The sequence below is a fragment of the Podarcis pityusensis genome (assembly GCF_964106645.2).
Source record: "Podarcis pityusensis genome assembly, chromosome: Z".
NCBI classification, from domain to species: Eukaryota; Metazoa; Chordata; class Lepidosauria; order Squamata; family Lacertidae; genus Podarcis; species Podarcis pityusensis.
Window position 1 is genome coordinate 44,922,611 of NC_138044.1, and position 7,596 is coordinate 44,930,206.

The 7,596-nt window shown below is 44.1% G+C and overlaps 1 long non-coding RNA gene across 1 annotated transcript; it reads left to right on the forward strand.

The window, feature by feature from the left end:
* The first annotated feature begins 3,421 nt into the window (after nucleotides 1-3,421).
* Nucleotides 3,422-7,357, forward strand: LOC308468148. Its single transcript, XR_013981491.1, has 3 exons — nucleotides 3,422-3,458; nucleotides 4,036-4,084; nucleotides 7,140-7,357. It is a non-coding gene; the product is annotated as an uncharacterized lncRNA (long non-coding RNA).
* Nucleotides 7,358-7,596: the final 239 nt, after the last annotated feature.

A 7,596-nucleotide genomic window follows, 5' to 3' on the forward strand; every position in this document is an offset into this window, starting at 1 on the left:
ATATTTTTTAAGTTATTAAACGGATACAAGGATATCATATGAGCTGCATTATCTTATTGTTAATAGAAGAAACATTTATGGAGCTTCACAACTCTCCACATGGCAACAGAGTGCAAATACTATCCAATGCTTCTAGCAGATTATCTTGTGGCTTCATCTCCTAAAATTTAATGTGTTCTAAATTATGATCCAGCAAAAAAAGTCCACCCTAAAGTTTAACTACACCCCACTTTTGCCATAATCATTGCCAGGGATGCAAAACACATTTCTCAAAACTTACTTTGGAAGGAGAAGGCCAGGAGATGAAACTTGTCAACTCATCCATCCCTATCTTGAGAAAAAGGATATCTGGCCCAGGAAACCACTATTCCTGGCCACTGTGTTCATCTGTCATGTCCTAATGAGCTTATGCCTCTTGGTTTTATTTTCAAATGATGTCTTAGGGGGCCCTTTTAACTCTGCATTGCCCACAAGAAAGGCAAACTTCCCATTAACAGTGTTGATATAGCTATGCTAACAATGTCAATAGAACATTGACTACCGTTTTGTTCTGCAGCCTGTAGCATCAATTGGTTATAAGTTCATGAGCACCAAGGGGAGGGAGAATTCACACACCATAAATAAACCAAATTATGAAGATTAGTCCCCCTCACATTGAGAACATTTATGAGGAGCCATTTTGGATAATTGTGACAATTATGTGTGTTATCTGGAAATGATGCTTCATTCATAATTGCTAAGGGAGAAAGGCAAGGAAACCTAAAGGCAGAGGGAAAAACATTTTCTGTTACCTTTTCACAATAACAGCAGGGATGACTTTTACAGGCAGATTGCTGTCTAATAAAGCTGCCATTTCAGTCGGCTGATAACCTTGCAAGCAATTATAATAAGTTTACAAACAATTACACCTTGCAAATGGAATCTGGAGGAAGCCATAAAGTCCCTCCAATAAGGCACACTCCTGTTTCCAATGCCGTTTTGTAAATGAATCACCACTAATTTATGCCCCCATGAATACAAATTATTGTCACAAGGTTCCCCCCCTTTAAATTAGACCACCTGTGATTCTGTGCAATGAAACAAGAACACAGTAGATGTTAAACTTTTCCCTTATTTATTTTTTTTGGAAAAGCATTACAAACTGTTTCAAATAACATAACACTGCACTGTAGACCCCTGCTGGCAAAGCTATGGGGTAATATAATTCATCTCTCCAGAAGGCTTGGGGCAAAGCCACAATAATGAGAACACCCAGATAGAAAGAATACTGCAGATCAGAAAAGGTACCACCAAGTCTGAGAGGATGCCAGCATGGTTAATGAACAGAATCAGTGAAGCAGTTGCAAGCAAGCAAGCAAGCAAGCAAGCAAGCAAGCAAATAAATAAATAAATAAATAAATAAAGGCTCACTTCAGGAAATGGAAATCACACCCAAATTAAAAGAACAAATAGGAACAGAAACTTTAATAAAAGATATGCAAACTGGGATGGGGGGAAAGAGTGTGAGAAGTACTGTATTTTTGTGTGCAGCTTTTTTGTATGCAGTACCGTATTTTTGTGTCCATCTCCTCGTACCACTTGGCGGCGTCAGGCAACTTCATGTTTTGTCACATGAAATCAAGGAACATGGAGGCCTGCAGTAACCGGCCCAGCCTCTGGAAGTGCCGTGTATGGTAGGAGAGACTCCACAGCTGCTTTGATCCCTTCGTATTGCAAGAGGCTCTCTGGCGTCTCACGCCTGAGGAGGGTTTCCACCACTGCCTGAGCCTCGAGGTAGTTCCGTGAGTTTGTGCTCCATGTGATGGAAAACTTCAACACAGCCTCTGGAAGAAGGGGTTTGGGGAAGACACGTCAGGAAGGAGTGCAAGTTGCAGGCAGCGTGGCCACCTTGAACCAACACACCTCTCTTGCGAAGCGTGGCCAGGTCTGGGCACACATCTGACCTGCGCCTTTCTTCAAGGCAGGGAAGCAGATCCAACACCCCTCCCCACCTAGTAGAAACCATTAATGATGGGAGGGGTGACTGAGTTTATTCCAGACTACATGGCTTGCAGGAATGGGTTTTATAATATTTATAAAAGTACAACAACAACAACATGCATTATAACCTTTGCTCTAGTATTACAGAGCTGGTGGAGCTAATTTGAGGCTGTGTACACACATTAAAAGCATTATTGCTTCTCCCCTGTAAGAATCCTGGGAACTGTAGATTACCCCTCTACCGCATAGCTACAATTTGTAGCACCCTTTACAAACTGCAATTCCCAGGATTCTTTGGGAGAAATGTGCTTTTAATGTTTGTTTTTCCTGCAACAGGCATGCTCAGCTACCCCTCTGGAAGCTCAATACCACAGAAAGCTGTGATGGCCACCAGCTTGGATGGTTTTATGCAGGAAAGGCTATCAATGGCCACTAGGCACGATGGCTATGCTCTACCTCCACAGCCAGTGGCAGTAACGTTTGTGAATAGTAGTTGCTGGAAGATGCAGGAAGGGAATACAGAATGCTCTTGTTTCCACAGGCCTCTGGTTGGCCACTGTGAGAACAGGATGCTGGACTAGACAGGCCAATGTGGCCTCATCCAGCAGGGACTTCTTATGTCCTTACGTGGTTCAAGGGTAGAGATTGTGAGAAGGCATCTTCCAAAGCAATCCCACCCCGCAAATAGCTTTGGTGCCTTCTTGCCTCTAGCCTAGCCCTCACCCCTTTTCCTGTTCTCACTGGAGTCTTCTTTTGCTTGCCACACCTGTGGGCTCTCTTCCGGCCAACACTGCCCATGACAGATCTTAAAAACTTGGGGTCGGTGAGATTCGGCAATCGCAGCACCTTGCGCCTGCTGGACCTCCTGAGCGGAGCGGATTGTGTCTTGCTCCTCGTGAAGTAGTGTGAAATGTGAGGAGTGTTGCAAGCCGGTGCAGAGGCAGAAGGTCTGGCCGAGATGGTAGAGCACGGCTTCTCTGTCAGGGGCTTCTTCCTAACCCAGTGGAACACCAGTATCATACGCCTCTTAGATGGGTTGGACATGCTGAAGGTGCTGGAGGCCCAAAGACCAGGGTGACTTCAAAGCGGAGGACGCAGTAGGCAGTTCCCTATCAATGGTGCCAAATCCAAGCAAATGTTAGCTCCAGTCCTGTTAAATCAATCCAGCAATTATGAACGTTAAATAAGGGATTAATTCCTCAGGCAGTATGAAAAGACTTTCTGTGGCTTTTTAATAGATGGGAGTCCCCAACTACTGCCACTGTTGACAGCCTGTTGCCCCTTCACTCTGCTTGCATGGGTTATGTCACAATGGTTCCTTCATCAGGTGTTTGTGAGCATGAAAATGCTGTTGGGAGTTTCAGCAATGAAGGCTCAGGCATAACATACTTTTTGAAAGTCTGAACATTTCCTCTTTTTTATTTAACAAAATTTATATACCACTTTTATAATTTCTATACAAATTATTAGGAGAGGAAGTTAAAAATATACTGTAGTTTATTCACTTAGAGGCTAGTTTACATACTTTATTCCTTCTTATACTTCTATCCCACCTTTGCTCCACAGAGCATACACACTTCAGCCTCCACCATTTTATCCTGACAGCAATATTGTGAGCTAGGGCCATAGCTCAGTGGTAGAACAACTGCTTAGCATGCCGAAGGCATCAGGTTCAGTCCCCAGCATCTCCTGGTTGGACTGGGAGCGCTCCCTCTGCGCTTCAGAGGCTTCGCGTTGCTATTGCTGAAGCCAAGGAGCCTGAATTCACTCCATAGGATGCGCACACATTTCCCCTTAATTTTTGGAGGGGAAAAAGTGCGTCCTATAAAGCAAAAAATACGGTACATCAAGATCAACAATATACATGAAAAAATATTTACATATTTCAGAAACAAAAAAAAGCAGTGCGGTGGATAGATCGACAAGGGAGTTAAAGGTGCATTTAAGCGGGAATAAGGAGAGCAAAGAATTGATTAATAAATTCCATGGAAAATGTAGAACAGAAACCCATACCAGAAATATACTTTCTTCTTTCTTTCTTTATTTTCCAGGAAGGAGAGACTGAAGTATATGAACAAGTAGAGGCAAAAAGTGATGAAAAGTGGTGATTAGCTGAGAGCTGTGCATGGCACTTTGAAGCCCCAATAATCAGCTGATCATCAGGGCTTCAAATTAGGAATACAAAACACAGTGGTACCTCAGGTTAAGAACTTTATTCATCCTGGAGGTCTGTTCTTAACCTGAAACTGTGCTTAACCTGAGGTGCCACTTTAGCTAATGGGGCCTCCCACTGCCACCATGCCGCCGCCGTGCGATTTCTGTTCTCATCCTGAAGCAAAGTTCTTAACCCGAGGTACTATTTCTGGGTTAGCGGAGTCTGTAACCTGAAGCGTATGTAACCTGAGGTACCGCTGTAATGTGCTCTCTAAACTCAGCCATATACAGAGTTCCTATATTCACATGCATCTTTCAAAGCTAAAACCATCAAGTTTTCATTTGAAAACAGATTTACATCAAATTGTATTGATTTTATACCACTTTCAGTCAGCAGTAGGGGGCCTACTGGTGTCAACTTTTTTTAAAGGCTCATGGCTGGGTGGGATGCTGTTGGGATTCAGGGTAGTCAGGGAAGGGTTAAACTTTCCCATGCACTGTGATCCAAATCCCCCACTGTGAAAATCACTCACCCCATGCCAGTTATTGATTTCTTTTAAAAAAACCAACATGATATCTAATTATATCTCAAACCCTCCAAGTGTCCCTATTTTCCAGGGACGTCCCTGATTTAGAGAAGCCATCCTGGTTTCTGATTTGATCCCGGAATGTCCTGCTTTTCCTTAGGATGTCCCTATTTTCACTGGAGCAATGTTGGAGGGCATGGAGTTATCCGACCCTGAGCTGTCTGAAGGCAATCCTGTATTGGGGAGCTTTTTTGTTTATTTACCGTTTTGGCCTGAATATAAGCCTCACACACACACACACACACACACACCCAAATTCCAACCATTAAAAGTTAAAGTGTGGTTTAAATTCGCAACCTTATTAAAAAAAATGGCTTTTATGATATAGCTGCTGAAAGAGACGTATGGTAAAACGGAACGGATGTGTCAGGGAACTGACATCGGAGCTAGAGGCGGAGGGAAGGCTCTCAAATGATGCTGGAGAAGGGCCCAGCAGGGAGAGAGGCAGCTCAGCAGATGGGGAAGCAAATCAGCGCAACACCAGGGATAAAGGGGGGCAGATGGGGGAATCGGCGAGAGGGCTCCAGGACTCTTCACCGGACACCAGCGGGGAGAGCATGGGTCCTCCGCTACCCACGCCCTCCCTGCGCAGAAGGCTTCCGCGCAGGGAGAGTAGGAGGAGACTTGGCGTCAAACAACTTTTATGTTGGAAAAGGTTTAAGAAACGCCCACTGACGGATTATGCTAGTGACTGAGGCAGCCACGAAGTGAAGGGCTGTCCAGACAGAAAGGTTTAACCAGGCAACATAGCCAGGAGAGGCGGCAACTTACGCACGAGCAACCCATACTCATTACAGGATGTGAGTGCCTGCGGAATTTTAAGGGAGCAGCTTATATTCGGGTATTGTATTTTTTTCTTCCCCCCCCCCCTTGGATTTTAAAGGTGTGGCTTATATTCAAGTGTGACTTATATTCGAGTCAATACAGTGTGTTTTTATATATGTTGGAAGCTGCCCAGAGTGGCTGGGGCAACCCAATAAGATGTGTGGGGTATAAATGGTAAAATGATCATTATTGAATGGGACGTCCCTATTTTCATCAGAAAAATGTTGGAGGGTGTGATATCATTAGCATCACTAAACAGTTAAGACTTAGATAAATATTTGGTTTTTTAATGTGTTTCTAGTGACTGGCAACAATTAAGAAATGTATGTATGATGGAAGGAAGGTGAGAGCCTTGAGATATTTCTGAAGGTTTTCTTTGTGGGTCTTCTGTTGGTTTGGAGCCCTCAACTATAAATAAAAAGAGACCTCAAAGCAGGAGTTTCCTCATTACCACTTACAGACGAAATCAAACCCAAGATCACTGGGGATAAGAGAGACTGGATTCAGTAGTTCTTGGGCTCTGCTGGCTCAGTTGGGGCAACACTGGTGTAAATTCCCTACCCTCCTTCAATTCAGAAATATCAATCAACCTACTGGTAAGTTTATTGTTCTAGCGAAAGGCCATGACAATCCTGCAGCAACAGTACCAATAAAACAATATAGGTCATACCATAATATGAGCCAACATCCGTAATATAAAGGGGGCAAGTCAGAGACACCATCAAACTCAAATCCAACTTGATTTCAAATTAAATTTCTGCCATTCAGGGATATGCCAGTGTAAGTCCCTCACCCCAGCTCAGGCAGGGGCTCAGCCAGCATAATTTAAAGTAGTAGAATATATGCTCACACAAGTCCCCAAAAGGGCGCATTGTGTTGTTGTGACAGGACAGGGCAAGGTGAGTTCTACACCTATTTCAGACCCCTTTCAGCTTGGTCACATGACCCAGCAACCTGGTAGAACTTAGTTGGCCAAAAGGGTTGTGCAAATCAAATTCCTCCTGAACAGAGTTTGGAATATGGGTAACTTTAGCTGGCGTAGGTTCTGCCAGCTTTCTATATTTGGAAAGCTTCTTAAGTACAGGAAGCTGGCATGATTTACACTGGCTTAAGCTATCCCTATTCCAGGCTCCATTCATGAGTGGGGATACTGCTGGCTGAGATGGCCATAATATGGCAGAGAGAAAACAGCCCTTTAAAATAGAGTTTGACTTGCACTACCCTTTTTCTGGAGTATGTTCTGTCTGGTTGTCAGATCATGTGACTGAACTGAAAGAGGTTTTAGAATGGGTGTCTCTCCTTGCCCCATCCTGCCCCATCCAAAACCCCAGATTACTCTCTTTTTTTGATCTTATGCTGGCATAAATTTTGCTATATCATATGAGCCAACATATCCCCCACTGAAACATGTTGAGGGAATTCCACAGGCATAGCCCTGTCTGGGAGATCAGGTCAGCCCAAGATCTGCCTATTCTAAACTCACTCATCCCAGTTGATATTGAATTTGGCTTGTACTGTTAGTTCCAAGTCCTGTATAACCATATGTCATTTTCTTTCTCTCTTTTTCCTCCCTCCCTCTCTTGAATCGGGCAGGTTTCCACCACCACCACCCCTCCCACACACAGATGAGAATCTGAGGATGAACTCATGTCCGTCTCAGGACTCATTGGTAGCACTGTTATGAATGACAGCTTCCTCTTAGCTGAGCAAGACCTTCTGCTATGCAAGAAAACATCCAATAAGACAGCCTTGTAAACAGCTGTAACCCATCAGCTCTCTTCTTGGTGAAAGTTTGAGAGAATAACAAACGTGGGGGGAGAAACATACAACCATATGGTCCTGTGCATGCTGTTGTTGTTTAGTCGTTTAGTCATGTCCAACTCTTCATGACCCAATGGACCAGAGCACGCCAGGCACTCCTGTCTTCCATTGCCTCCTGCAGTTTGGTCAAACTCATGTTCGTAGCTTCGAGAACACTGTCCAACCACCTCGTCCTCTGTCGTCCCCTTCTCCTTGTGCCCTCAATCTTTCCCAACACCAGGGTCTTTTC